Here is a 14,140-nt window from a genome sequence, read left to right as displayed (position 1 = left end):
AAATACAATAAAAAAACATACTTCAAACTGCTTCCACTTCCTAAATAATCTTAATGTTGTATTGGCCATCTTTTCTAAAAGAATTGAAAGGCAAAACTCACCATAGCATCTTTCTTTGTCTCCACTCCAATATCCTTTGCTCCTCATATCCACAGCTGTTGGGTGTTCTTCCTCCCAATGTGTCTCACAAACAACTCCCAGCTCTGTTCCCATTGTTGCTCCTCCAGTGTAGACCTGCATCTTTTTATATGGCCTCTGAACTTATCCACTAGTTTCTCCTTCTTCCAATCCAACGTGGGCATTGCTACCATGGCAACCCTTCTAGAGCATCTATGTTCATATGCATCCTCCCCACAAAGCATGCCTACATCTACTTGTTATGGCAGTAAATCTATCAATCTGGGAGCTACAACTCATTCATTCTTCCACGCTTTCAACAAATAGTGACTGAAGGCCTGCAATGTATCAGACATTCCTCTTGGTGCTGTAATGTTGTAATAGACAAAATGGTAAGAAATAACTGCCTTCATGATACTTTCATTTAAATGGACAAATCCAGATTATAAGTGAAACATAAATGTTAAAGGCAATAAGGCCCAGAGGAGAACACAAAGCAGGAAGGAGAGGGGAAAGGAGTCCATTTCCCGTGCTGTTCCAGAGAAAGCTCAATGAGGAAAAGGTCTGAACAAAGCCCATAGGAATGAAACCCTGAAATGAGGGTTTGTTCCCAGCACAGCAATGAGGTAAATGTGACTAAAGCTAAGTAAGAAAAGGAAGATAGTCCTAGGAGAAAAGTCAAGAAATACGAGTGATGAAATAGAAGAGGGAAGTACAGTACAGAAAAGACTTGGCATATTCCCTGTGTAAGTGGTAAGTTCCCTGATACAATGTATTGAACAGTTTATTCAACACGAATGAGCTCATATTCATTGTTCAGTGGGGAGCTGAACTGATTTGAAAGATATATACATATATTTACACATATATATAATTTATTATGTAATATATATAATTCAGGCCTAGCTGAAAATCAGATATGAGTATGAAAGAAAAGCACTTAAAGATGAGGCGATGGCCTCAGTATCAGCCCTTGGAAGCATTCAGTAATGAAAAAGGAGGGGAGATAAACTCTGAGACTAAGAGAGTGAAGCTGTATCCTTGATAAACTTTTCTTTTGCCAGTACTGGGGCTCGAACTCAGAACCTGGACATTGTCCTTGAGCTCTCTCAAGGCTACTACTCTACCACTTGAGCCACTTGATCCACTTCTACCTTTTTCTGTATATGTGGTACCAAGGAATGGAGCCCAGGGCTTTGTAAATGCTAGTGCCTACTCTACCACTAGGCCACAATCCTGGCCCTTGATAAACTTTTGATCCTTGCTTCTGTCTACTTCTCACTCAAACCATGATGGCACTTTAATCTTGTAAAACACAGGTACCAATAAGTAAATGCACTTTGTTTTGCATATTATACCTATGTTCTTTGCAATTGCAGTGATAAAATTTCAAAGTTATTAATCAAGATTCTTGCTTTCTTGCTTTGCCAACCTGAGTTCCCTCACCCTAATTATTTTTTTTCTATCACCGAGGAAAAGAGCCCATGTTTTGTTCTCCAAAACTACAGTATACTGACAGAAAAAAATGTCAAAGGCATTTTCTTGACTTTTCAATCTCTAAAAGTAGACTTTATCAAACTTTAGCAAACATAATTGCTGAAAAAGAATCATGCTTGAACCAATCTTCCATCAATCTAGTCTTGGTTTCCTGGGAAAAGAGTTAGTTAAGGGGTTAATGGGGGTAGAGTGGAAATTGTGTGGGAACTGGATAGTGCCAGGATGATGCAGTACCCAGTAATTTCCTACCCTGCTTCTTTCCACAATGGGAATGCTTTCTGGGTGATGAAACGCTAGAAAAGTTTACAGGTGCTGTGTGGCTTAACCACAGCCTTGACATTTTATATCATCAAGAAGTGAGAGGCAATAGCTGAATGTAATGTCAAGTTGATAGCGTTCCAAATATGCAGAGGGGGAGACCACAGAGTTAAGTTCCCCATGGGGGGACATGGGAGGATGGTAAAGAGAAGACCAGCAACTTTAGGGGCTTTATGCTTCAGGCAGTAGGCTTTAAAGGAGCAAGCTTCCAGAATATTAAGAGAACTGCTGGATAAGAATTATCAATACCTCACTTTAGACTTGAATACTGCGCCAGCGTGTTGGAAAGAGGAAGGCATGGCTCAACTTTCAGCTATGCATGTCTCAAACCTGAGTGCATCTCGGTGATGGAACTTGAATAATTTACTCCAATAAAGCTGAAATAACCCAGACATCCAACAGTGAAAGATTAAATTCTCTGTTGTCAAAATGCATGACAGACTCTGAATCAGAATCTTCTTCCAGTTACAGAAACAAAGGAGGTTACAACACTGCATGTCTTAATCTGAGAGCATTTCACTGCTTTATTTTACTTTAATAATACCTAAATAAGCTGAATAATTCCCACAAATAGATAGCAAATCCTCAGCAGGGTGCTGGTAGCTCACACCTGTAATCCTAGCTACTTAGGATGATGAGATCTGAGGATCTCAGTTTGAAGCCAGTCCAGGCAGGTAAGTCTGCAAAATTCCATCTCTAATTAACCAGTGAACTCCTGCACTTGAGGCATAACGCACATGGTAGTGTGCCAACCATAAGTGTAAAGATCCAGCCAGATCACAAGGCCCCCAATTCAATCCCTGGTACAAGCACACAAATGAATACATGAAGAAAGATATCAGGTCTTCATTCCTAGAACCTACAAATGTTACCTTATATGTGTGACAAAGGTATCATTGAATTGAGAATACTGAGTTGGAGAAGATATAATTGATTGTGCAATCAATCACAAGCATCCTTTTATGAGAAGAGCAGAAGGGGATCTGGCATAGCCAAGAGAATGCAAAGTAGTTCAGGTATCGGAGAGGCAGATTCAAGTGGTGCCACAACAAACTATGACGTGCCAGCAGCACCTGAAGCTCAAAGAGGCAAGGAATATTCCTAGAGTCTCCCAGAACTGTGTGACAGTGCACACTTCTGTTGCTGAATTCAGGTTTGTGGTAATGAGTTACAGCATCCTGAAAAGTTAATATAACCTAAGTAGCAACCTATATGTCCATTTTACAAACAGAAGCTGTGGTTCAGAATAGTCACCCTACCCAGATTGATTGGCAGCCAGTGTGGCAGTATGACCTCCAAGTGCATAGTCTGTCTCCAGCAGGGTACCACCCCCGCCTGGGAGCAAGTTCCAGCTCAAAGGAAAGCCTGTGCCCTCTGCAGGTTCTGTTACATGCTACTCATCATTGTAAATCCTCCACTTCACCTCTCATTTCCCTGAAGTTGTCATGTTTCCATTGTCTTCATTACTTTTATTTTGAAATGTGTTCAACCTAGTTAATTTAAAAAATGAGCATGTTTTGAGTATAAAAGACAATAATGGCACAATTTTGAATTATACCAATCTTAACCTTCCACAAAAAAAAAACAAAGATCATTTGAATTTGGACTATATTTAAAACATTAAACACAAAAAGGATTGTAAAAATATCAAACTATATTTGAACAACTGTGACAAATCTATAACTAAGGTAAAGTCAGTATAGGTGTTTACCAAGTAGAATCTGTCTGAGCTGTGGCTCAAGTGGTAGACCTTGTTCCCAGCAAGACAAAGCCCTACATTCAAACTAAGTACCACAAATAACACAAAAACAAATGACCTTAGGAGACATAGCTGTTAAACACACTTAAGATAACTTAGATAGCTAACAACACAGGGTTTCTCTTTTTTCCTTCCTGCTTCTCTTTTGCCCTCTTTCCCTCTCCCCCTGCCCTTTCTCTCCCCCCATTTCTCCTTACTCTCTATGTATGTATGGTGGTTCATGGGCTGTTTAGTGTTTGCTTGGGTCTTATGAGGCAGTGTCTCCCTCTGTATCTTAGGCTGGGTTCAAAGTTGTAATTCCTCTGCCTTAGCTTCCTCAGTGCCAAGATTACGGGTGTGCACTACCACCACACCTGGTAATATAGGCCTTAATTGCCATGGCAGAATGATGAAAGCTAATAAGATAGATTACTTTGATAGGAAAAGAAAAATTCTTAAAAGTCACTGGAGAAGATCACATTCCCTTTTGTTCACCTTATTTGTAGAGCACCATTACTAAGACCCAGGAAAAAAGGAAGAGCAATATAGACCAGATGGCTTCTAATAAACTCTTGACTCTCCTCTAAGCCATGCTAATTTTTGTCACCAAAGAAATCCTTCTAAATAATTCACACTTTTAAAAAAAAGATAGCAAGAATATTAATCCTACAACTAAAACTCTTGTTGCAATGTCCAAAACCCATGATGAACTCAGACATTTCTGGAGTTACATTTGAGAAAAGACCTGTGGTAATTTTCACATAACTTTATCATGATTATTTTAAAGACCTTATTTTTAAAATTTCATAAAATCCATCTGAAACAGTATATTAAAACATATTATTAAAATGTTACAGATACATTTTTAATCATTTCATTCCCAAGCATCGTATTTCCTACCCCTAATTGCCTAACCAATAATTGATGAAGCCTATTTTTTAAAACTTCCTGAAGTTATTTTCTAGAAATTGGAAAGTGAACTACAATTGTCAAATATGTAGTTAGAAAAACAGAAGGAAAGCTTTTTAGAGTTACTTTTAAGTAGCAAATAAGAAAATGGAAAATGAAAGAAAAGCTTCAAAAAGGCCTTAAAATCTTTCTTAACCAAAAATGAAAATGTTCTGTTGAAGTTTTATTTTTGTTCTTTATATATCAGTCGAGTTTTATGGTAATAGAAATATTATCAAATAAGGATGATTGAATGTAATTCTAGTTTTATGTTTAATTTTCAGGACCTTTCACTTTAAAAAGAAGAAGCGAAAAGAAGAAAGAAAGAAGTTTCTTCTGAAACTGTTGATTTAACTTCAAAGTCTGTTAAAAAAAAAACCTCAATCCTCCAAGAATGGGAAGTGCTCACCTGTGACCTTCTGCCTGGATTTCTTAGCTGAATCTACTGAAAATACAGTATAGGGCTCAGCTAGAAACCTGAGTCCCTACTCTTCTCATCACTTGATAAGAGAAGAAACAAAAGTGCCTTTTACCTCTAATTCACCCAGAAAACAATTCTTGGTATCCCTTTGTTACAGGAAACTCTGAGAGACAAATAGCCCTTGTACTTCTCTGTGCTGGGCAGAAACAACATGCATTCTGTCAATCTTATTTTCACAAAAATGAACAGCCTCTGACCAAGCAAAACAAAAAGAGCAGACACAAAGAATCATACAGAGCTCAATTTCTAAAAGGTTCCTTAACCTAAGAATATTGCCTAATGCCACCAGGATCCCCTCCAGAAGATTGCCATTGCGAGATTTGACTCCCCAAGTACAATAATAAGAAAGTTGTGATGTTTCAGCTTGGTGTCAGTGAAGCCTTTGTAGTTTATTTCTCCAACAAATCAAAACAATATTGGTGTTAACTCAGACCTAAACATAGAAACCTGTATTCAAAAATAATGCAATATTTTTCTGCATATGTTTGCATACATGTCATCTCAAGATGAGTGGGGAAATATCTGGAGTGTTTAGAAATGTCTTCTACCAATTGTATGTAATTTAAGAAGCATGCCATCTTGGCATGGTATGCAAGTTCTTCCATCTCTTCCAAAATTCTTCCTTATCTCTACTCTTTTTTCTTCTTTTATTTTATTTTAATATATAGAGGGGTTACATTTATATTCACCAGATAGAAGGTGCATTATTTCTCACACATTGATATCCCTTCTCATGTTTTTGTCCCTACTTCTTTCCCCCCCACCCCTCCCTCATTTTTTTCCCCTCCTATTTCAAATAAACATATGCCATGTAACGAAGTCATAGCAGCAAAAAAGATGGCTGGCAGGCCTAACTTGAGATTCAGAAAGCTGTCAGGGCTATGTTGGGTTTTTTTGTTTGTTTGTTTTGTCAGTCATGGGACTTGTACTCTGGGCCTGGGTGTTGTCCCTGAGCTCTTCAGCTCAAGGCTACTGAACAGCCCTTTGAGCAACAGCACTACCTCCAGTTTTCTGGTGGTTAATTCAAAATAAGAGTTTCACGGACTTTTTAGTGCCTGGGCTGGCTTTGAACCAATATCCTCAGATCTCAGCCACCTGAGTATCTAGGATCACAGGCACAAAAAATCAACGTTAATAAATTCTCTAATAAAAAAAAATCACATTTTAAAACTGAAAAAAAAAGTTTTAAAATTGTATTTACTTTTTTATTTCTACAATGATACATTTTTATTAAAGAAAATGTTACAGATAATAGCCACAATTCATCTTTAAACAGATCAATAAAAATACTCATATACCCTTTCTCAATTTCCCTTCTTGTTTCTTGTCTGGATCTCTGTGAATATATTTTTCATAAAACATAGTAAATACTACATATGTTTACAGATTACTTTTAGCCATGCATCATTACACTCTTATATTTGCCATCATCTCTCTTAAAAAAGAACTACTTCAAAACAATGACCAAAAGCATTTATGAATCAAAACACCATAGTGTAGTTGAACCAACATTTGCACTATTCCCCAATTATGCCAAGAAGTTTGGCTTTTCTAATTAATTGATACTATAAATAATCTGTTCTGAGTAAGCTTTTTGTCTAATTGTAAAGGTTTAACCCAAATTGTGGAGCCCTCCATCTCACTATAATTCAAGTCATTGCAAAGACTCCTAAGTGTCACCAGAAACCCCTCTGATGTACTTAAGACCTGCAATCCCCTGAGCATCTGTGAGAACAGATGGTGCAAGACAGAATCCCAATCATCTCAAGGAAAAGCTTCAAATCAGCAGTGGTGTGTGCCTAGGAGTTGGGCATCTTCAAGAAGGTTTCTCTCCTCACAACTCCAATCCAGCACAGGAAAATTCTACCCAAAGCTGAGACTGTTATCCTCAATCATTTTCAGTTTACCCTCTCCAAACTGTAAGGCTAACTTAGCTATCAGTAAGTCTGGATAGCTGAAGGTGTTCATCTTCATCTTATTTTTAAAGGACTTTTTTCCCTGAATGAAATGGCTAAAATGTAGCCATGTAGCTACAAAGCAATTAGCCAGATAACGATCTGTGGGTATGTTGTAACTCAAGATATAGTCCCCATTATGCATGCACAAGGCCCTGAATTCAATTCTTGCACAAGACCCTGGATTCAATTCCCAGCCTGGCAAGGGAAGGACTTCCCATAAAAGCATGAGTGAGGAAATCAAGAGGAAACTGCAAGCCATGTGAAGGAACTTGCAGGAAACTGAAAGGAAGCAGCAAGACACAGCCACAAGGCAGGCAGACAGGTCACAGGCAAGAGAAACCCTGGAAAGGACATTAGTGCTAATGCAGAAAGAATCAGGTCTGTATTCAGATGGATCACATTAGTGCCCTAGAGGAAGGGGCCCAGAAGCCAAGCTGACATAATACCTGAGAGAGAGTTGGTAGGATCTGCTTGTAGGAGCAGAGGCTGTAAGAATGTAAAGGGAAAACCAGCTGTTCTAGTTGTATGAGCTTCCCCTTTTATTTATTTATTTATCCTGTAAATATTTTGTATGTTTCTGGTCTGTGAGTGCTCCAAGAATGGCACATTTCCTAAAGTTCTGGGTCAGGGCCCACAATTCTCTGCACAAGCATCAGAGAGCTGCCAGTCCCCAAAGGCTTCACAGTATTTTTTTTCCTGCTGGTGATGAAGACGGTCACAATCCTGAAAGCTAGTAAATCATAAATAGCACAGGAAACTCCCTATCAGCTTCAGACAACAGGAAATATGTCGTGTTTCTTTTGTTTTTTAAAAAAATATAGAGTGCAGTAGCTGCTTCGAGGCAGGCAAACATGAACTATGGCCCTCCAAGCCTCCACACTGAGCCTGCTGCTGTCCTTAAGAGATGGTAGATTTTGCTGTACACACAGAGTTTCATTAAAAGCCTCCAGTCATTCATTTTGCTTATTAAAGCAACTCACAATGATATTCACAATGGAAATCATGGCTGTTTCTAGCAATGATACAAAAATACAATTAATTCCTCTTTCCCGAGGTGTAGGTATGTGCTTGAGGTACTGTGTTAATTGCCACTGCTTTGTACCATGGCTCCAATTAGGAATCAAAATGGGAGCAAGACAATCATGGATCCCATTAAGTTCAGGAGGAGTTGAAGCTGAAGTTCTCTCCCCCCAACCTGATCAACTGCCTTTTCACTAACAACCAAGGCTAGGACTCCATCTAGGGAAATACAGTGACATCCAGTGGCTGCCAAGCAAAGCACACCCTTACAAAACCTGTTTTACTAGATTCTGAAAGGAGAGAAAAATGTGTTGGCACAGTGACATCTTAAACTGAATGTCTATAAAGTTGTGTATATAAGTAGGCCCAATCATGGAATAATTCATAATCAGACAATTCAAAGTCTCATCAGAAATTCAGGAAATTTAGCTGTTTTCACTGATTTTACTCTATTAAAATCCTCAGTGATATATAACTATAATTTAGGGCAGAGGAGTACTGATATTGCATTGAAACACCAAACACACTATTGTCATTCATGTTGCATAGAGGTTGAAGAATAAGCAATTTCTAACCTGATACTCTTGCTCAAACAAAACAAATATCTGGCTTTGTTGTCAAGTGAATCTGGTTAGCTTAGTTGAACCCCAGTACCATCTGGGTAAAGATTTATTTAGAAATCAGCTTAAGTTATATCATATCTTGAGAGGTAGAGATGTACTGTAAGAGAGAGACAAACCATCCACCAAAAACACAGAAACGTTTTCTTGATAGAGTAAAAAGAAACCAACTTGCTTTGGAGGGTCCTGGATTTGTGTAATGTTTACCATCGAATGTAGTGTTGCTACACCTTTTTCGTGCTCCTTTATTAAGCAGATATTAAATACAACTTTATTATGAACACTAACAGTGGTGATCACACATGTGTGTTCCGATTACAAAACACTAGTAAAACTGAAGTTAGTTTTACCATGGAAAATGTCACTCTGAAAATACACTTTTGGTCCCCTGAATCCACCACGATTTTGAATGTCATGAAATCCCATTCTGATTTCAGAACTCAGTGCTGTGGGTTGATAAGTCACAAGCACCAAGGATAACATATCTATTAACAAAAAATGTGTCTAGAGCTATACTACATTTATCTTGATCACTAAAGTGATCTAAAGTGCAAAAAAAAATTGCAATTCTCATCCATACTACCAGTTAAAACACTCTTGATTATAGGGCCTCGGGATCTTGAAAACACTAGGGTTCATACACATACAGACCATACGGGAAAGGGGCAGGAGGAACATGGAAAAAAAGCAGGAATGAGAGGTAGACAAGGAATGTTTCAGGGAGCTGCAGGTAGTGTGATGGGAAAGTGGAGAACTGTTGCATGTTCTACAAGGTGAAAATGTAAATGATGGCATGTATTAATAGATACATTTAACACTGCCTCAGAAGAATTGTTCTTAAACTCAAAGACCTCCCACTGCTTTCTTCTGACTCTAAACTCCAAACCCACTGTGAGGCGTATCTTGCCCTATGGAATCTAGCCCACCAAGCAGATTCCAATCCTGGATCACTATCCTCTGGGCTGTTTCTTGCACACAAGTACATTGTTAATTCAGGGTCTTTCCAATGCTCTCCCCACCATCTGGAAACATCTTCCATTTACCAACTGCAACCTACGGGTGCTGTGTTTTCGCATTCTCTAGACAGTCAGGAGACCTCTGAGGATTTTATTTAAAGCATATCTGGTGGTTTCCAGCATAGTCTGTTGCTCTCACTCTTTCTTTCCCCTGAAGCTTGTCATCACCTAAAGTATAACAAATATTCATATTTTTTATCTCCTAGAACACCAAACACACAAGGAAAAAATTTTAAATCTATTTTTTCATACCAAACCCCTAAGATTTTCAAAATTATACAAAAATTGGCATTTATTAACATTTACCATTCTGTTTGAAGCAGAAAGAGCATGAGGGGAAATCTCACTTTATATAGAAACTATGGGAAAAATGGGGCCGGGAGTTTGGCCTAGTGGTTAAAGTGCTTGCCTAGCATGCATGAAGACCCGGGTTCGATTCCTCGGCACCACATACATAGAAAAAAGCCGGAAGTGGTGCTGAGGCTCAAGTGGTAGAGCTCTAGCCTTGAGAAAGTCCAAGGACAGTGCTCAGGCCCTGAGCTCAAGCCCAGGACTGGCAAAAAAAAAAAAAAAAAAAAAAAAAAAACTATGGGGAAAGGCAAAAATATAAAAAAAAATCAATGTGCAAAACAAAAAAAAAAGTCATTTACCCAAGTTAATGTAAGACCCAATGGAGAGACTATGTAGGCACAAAGAACTCTGTAGAGATTCTGAAATGTTAAATAGAAGCACTCAGTGTTATAAAATAATAGATAATTGTATTTAATTCTCAAATTCTTTCTCTTCTCAGGTGTACAATGAGCTGAAATATTTTTGTGCTTAAAACATACTTTTTTAGAGATGAGCTTCAATGGCTCATTCCTGCATTCCTAGCAAAACAGAAAGCTGATACCTAAAACTTCAGTCATTCAAAGTCCACTAGGACAGAAGAGACTGAAAGACTCCATCTCCAACTAACCACTAAAATGCCAGATCAAAAGTGTGACTCAAGAGGTAGAGTCACTGGGAGCAAGCTGAGCAAGAGCATGTAGTTCTGAGTTCAAGATTTAGTACAAGAACACACACAAAGTATTTTTTTCAGAGAAGAAGTGTAGTTAAGTTGCAGAGTACTGGCCTAGAATACATGAAACCTTGGGTTTGAGTCCCAAAACAACAACAAAAAATAATATTTTTATAATAATAAGTACTACCTTCCTTTAAATTATTTTCATAGAAAATAATCCTTTTAGTCAGAAGAGGTCAGAGGAATGTTTCCTATACAATATGCGTAGCGGACTAGTTGGTTACCAAAGTTGTGGGGTTTTTTTTTAATAGTTTGCTTTTTAGTTCTTATCATCAAGAGAATGCACAGAAGTCTTGCCCAGGATCTTTATTTTAATTGAATAATGACGTGTGCAACAAAATCCAGTTTACTCTAGTTCTTTTCAGTATGATGCAATTCCATTATAAGACTGACTACTATATACTATATTTAGAAACTTCTAAACTTTGAAAGCCACAACAAAATTTCCAAGATACATCTGCTTATATCGGGTGCTAAGGAAGGACAGGTATCTTGGTATTTAAATTGTTACTTAGATAACTGGAATTTCTTAATATCCTACATACACATTTAGAACTACTTGGTTTAAATATAAAATTGGAGTGAAAAGCAAAAAGAAAATAACAAAAGAAAGCTCTGCAACCAAATTGCCCTCTCATAAACATTGTCTCAAGCATGGTTGATAAGATCAAGTCAGTAATCTTACATTTTTGGTTTTCTGTCAGCATTTTCTAGCAAACACTGTAATGGAGAAATATACTTGAATTATCACTTGAGGCCCAGATATTTAAATTTCACATGTAGCTGACATTAATTTCACTGTTCCATTCTAAGCTTTTATATTAAAAGACTTGTGGATTTCATTCCTTAATATAAATAATTTGCAGGGATGTCAGTGAAAACTGTTATTTATTTTACAAAATAGATTTTTATTATTGAACTTCAAAGCTATTTGTCAGGGATAAGTTCTAATGATTATAATAAAAATGTTTTTTTTCTAACTCCCCAAAAGGAGAAAAATAAGAGTAAAAAAGGTGGCATTCAATTTTTTTTCTAAGTAAGTATATTTCTGCCAGAATATGTAAATGAAATTGTTTGGAATATGGTTAGGGCAAACTGAGAATTAACAGCACACTTTGGGAAGATCATTAAGGGTAGAGGTTAAATTAGTCAGAAGGAACAAAGGAGAAAATGTATATTGAAGCTTTTCTGTTCCAGGAAATAGGATGTCAGACTGGCTGGTCTAGTTTACCTTCAGAATTCATCTATCCTGGGAGGTATGCTCAGCTGTCCATAGCACCATTACTGCTGCATTATTTCAGCACTTAAGCCACCAGATGGGAAGATACTTAGCTCCCAAAGCCCTAAGGAGATTGTGGGACAATCCTAATTAGGGTCCTATCCCTAATGTTCTGACCAGAGGCAGTGGTCACCAAAAGAACCATCAACATTCCCAGAGTGCAGGTGTGGTGAGGCAAAACCACTTTCCAATTTCTTTATAAAAATGAGTCCTCCTAAGAACAAATTTCTGGCAATTTTTTTAATGAAGAAGTGCTCAACATCTCTGGCCATAAATAAAATGCAAATCCAAATAACACTGAGTTTTCAAGTCAATCCTGTAAGAATGGCCAAACAGATACTAGGAAGTTGTGACAAGAAAGGACCCATATTACACTGCTGGTGGGCATATAACCTTGTTCGGTCCCTCTGGAAAGTAGGATGGAGATCTTTCAAAAAAAAAATTGAACACAGAACTACCCCATGGCTGAGCAATCCTACTCCTGGGAATTTATCCAAATAAATAAATCACAAACCAGGTTACAGTGCAATAGGTTGTACAGTCAGGTACAACCATGTTCACTGCAGCACTATTCACCATAATCAAAGTATAAAATCAGTCCAGATGCCCCTCAATGAACAAAATGCGGAAGAAAATGTTATATATAAACACAATGGAATTTCATAGGTGATTAGAAAGGATATTGAACCATTTTTAAAGAAATGGAAAGATTTGGGGGAAAATATTAAGTGAAGTAAGTCAGGTCCAGAAAACAAAGGTTGCAGGTTTTCTCTCATGCTTGAAACCTAGAATTAGCCTATAAACCTATAAATAAAACATTGGGTGCTAAGAAAGTACATACAAATGTATTAACTAAAATACAATAGATTCAAGGAAGATCTCAAATAGTGAACACGAAGCCCAACAAAATAAGCACCAGAAAATGGGTACTTGCAAGGTGGAATGGGGCCAAGGGGATAGGGGGAGATGAATGAAGAGAAGGGGGAGCACAGTCAATAATTCAATGTATATATTACAAAATTAAGAAAACTAAGAGATGAGTGGGTTGAAGGAATAACACTGATCAAGATGCATCCTATTCATAAGCTGGTCTGTTAAATGATAATCTCTTCGTAGAACTACTTAAAGACAACTGTAAAATTCCACTTCATGAGAGAAAGTCAAAACTTATATCCAAATCAACATTGACTGTGGAATAACTGCCATGAGTATAAACCCTTCAAGGAATCAAAGGGGACATTTTTATACATTAACAGCTGTGTAAGAAAGGGAGTGAGTTTAATGACTATCAATATAATTCTTTTACAATGCTTAAACCAACTGATGGAAGTAATTGAGCTGTCAATGATTATTTTAAATGACTTTGGTTGTTTGTCACTCAAAGCACTTTAACATGTAAAGAAAAGCAATTTGTGGCAGGCTGAAAATTCTCACAAATCTTAATTCCAATATCCTATGAATGTCACCTTTATAGACATTAAAAATGGGTGTATGCATAGCTAAATTAAGGATTGCTGAAAGTTTAATTCATTATCTAGGAGGTCCTTAGATGACACTGTTAGAAGAAAGAAAAGGAAGTATGCTAATTGACCATTAAAATAGAAATGAGTGATATAGCCACAGGCCAAGGAATGGTGGAAGAGTCAAGAATGAAACATATCCTCATTGACACCTAGGTTTCAATCCACAAATTCTTGTGGTTTTTGGGGGGGTGGGTCATTGGGCTTGAACTCTAGGCTTGGGAGCTGTCTCAAGCTCTTCAGCTTAAGGCTACTTCCCTACCCCTTGAGCCACAGCCTCCTTTCCCATTTTGTAGTGATTAACTGGAGATAAGAGACTCCAAGGGCTTTGTAGTGGCCAGGCTGGCTTTGAATCAAAATCTTCAGATCTCAGCCTCCTGAGTAGTCAGGATTACAGGCACCGTGCCAGTGTGCCTGGCTAATTCTTAAGATTTCTAAGCTTCAGAGTTTGTGATAAATTACTGCAGCAGCTAAAAGCTAATAGAGTTCCAATAATGTAATGACTTTTCCATTACAAACACTCTCTCATCTACTTAAGAGTATATTTTCATATTAATTTCTACAA

The 14,140-nt window shown here is 37.6% G+C and overlaps 1 protein-coding gene across 3 annotated transcripts in view; it reads right to left on the bottom strand.

Annotated features, from left to right (window-relative positions):
* Positions 1 to 14,140, bottom strand: part of Grb14 (growth factor receptor bound protein 14) — a 125,656-nt gene that overhangs the window by 30,219 nt on the left and 81,297 nt on the right. The window lies entirely within an intron of this gene.

The sequence above is a fragment of the Megascapheus bottae genome, chromosome 12 (assembly GCF_031878675.1).
Source record: "Megascapheus bottae isolate mThoBot1 chromosome 12, mThoBot2.hap1, whole genome shotgun sequence".
Classification (NCBI taxonomy): domain Eukaryota; kingdom Metazoa; phylum Chordata; class Mammalia; order Rodentia; family Geomyidae; genus Megascapheus; species Megascapheus bottae.
Note: the sequence above shows the minus strand (reverse complement) of the source record. Positions and strands in the feature narration are given on the sequence as shown.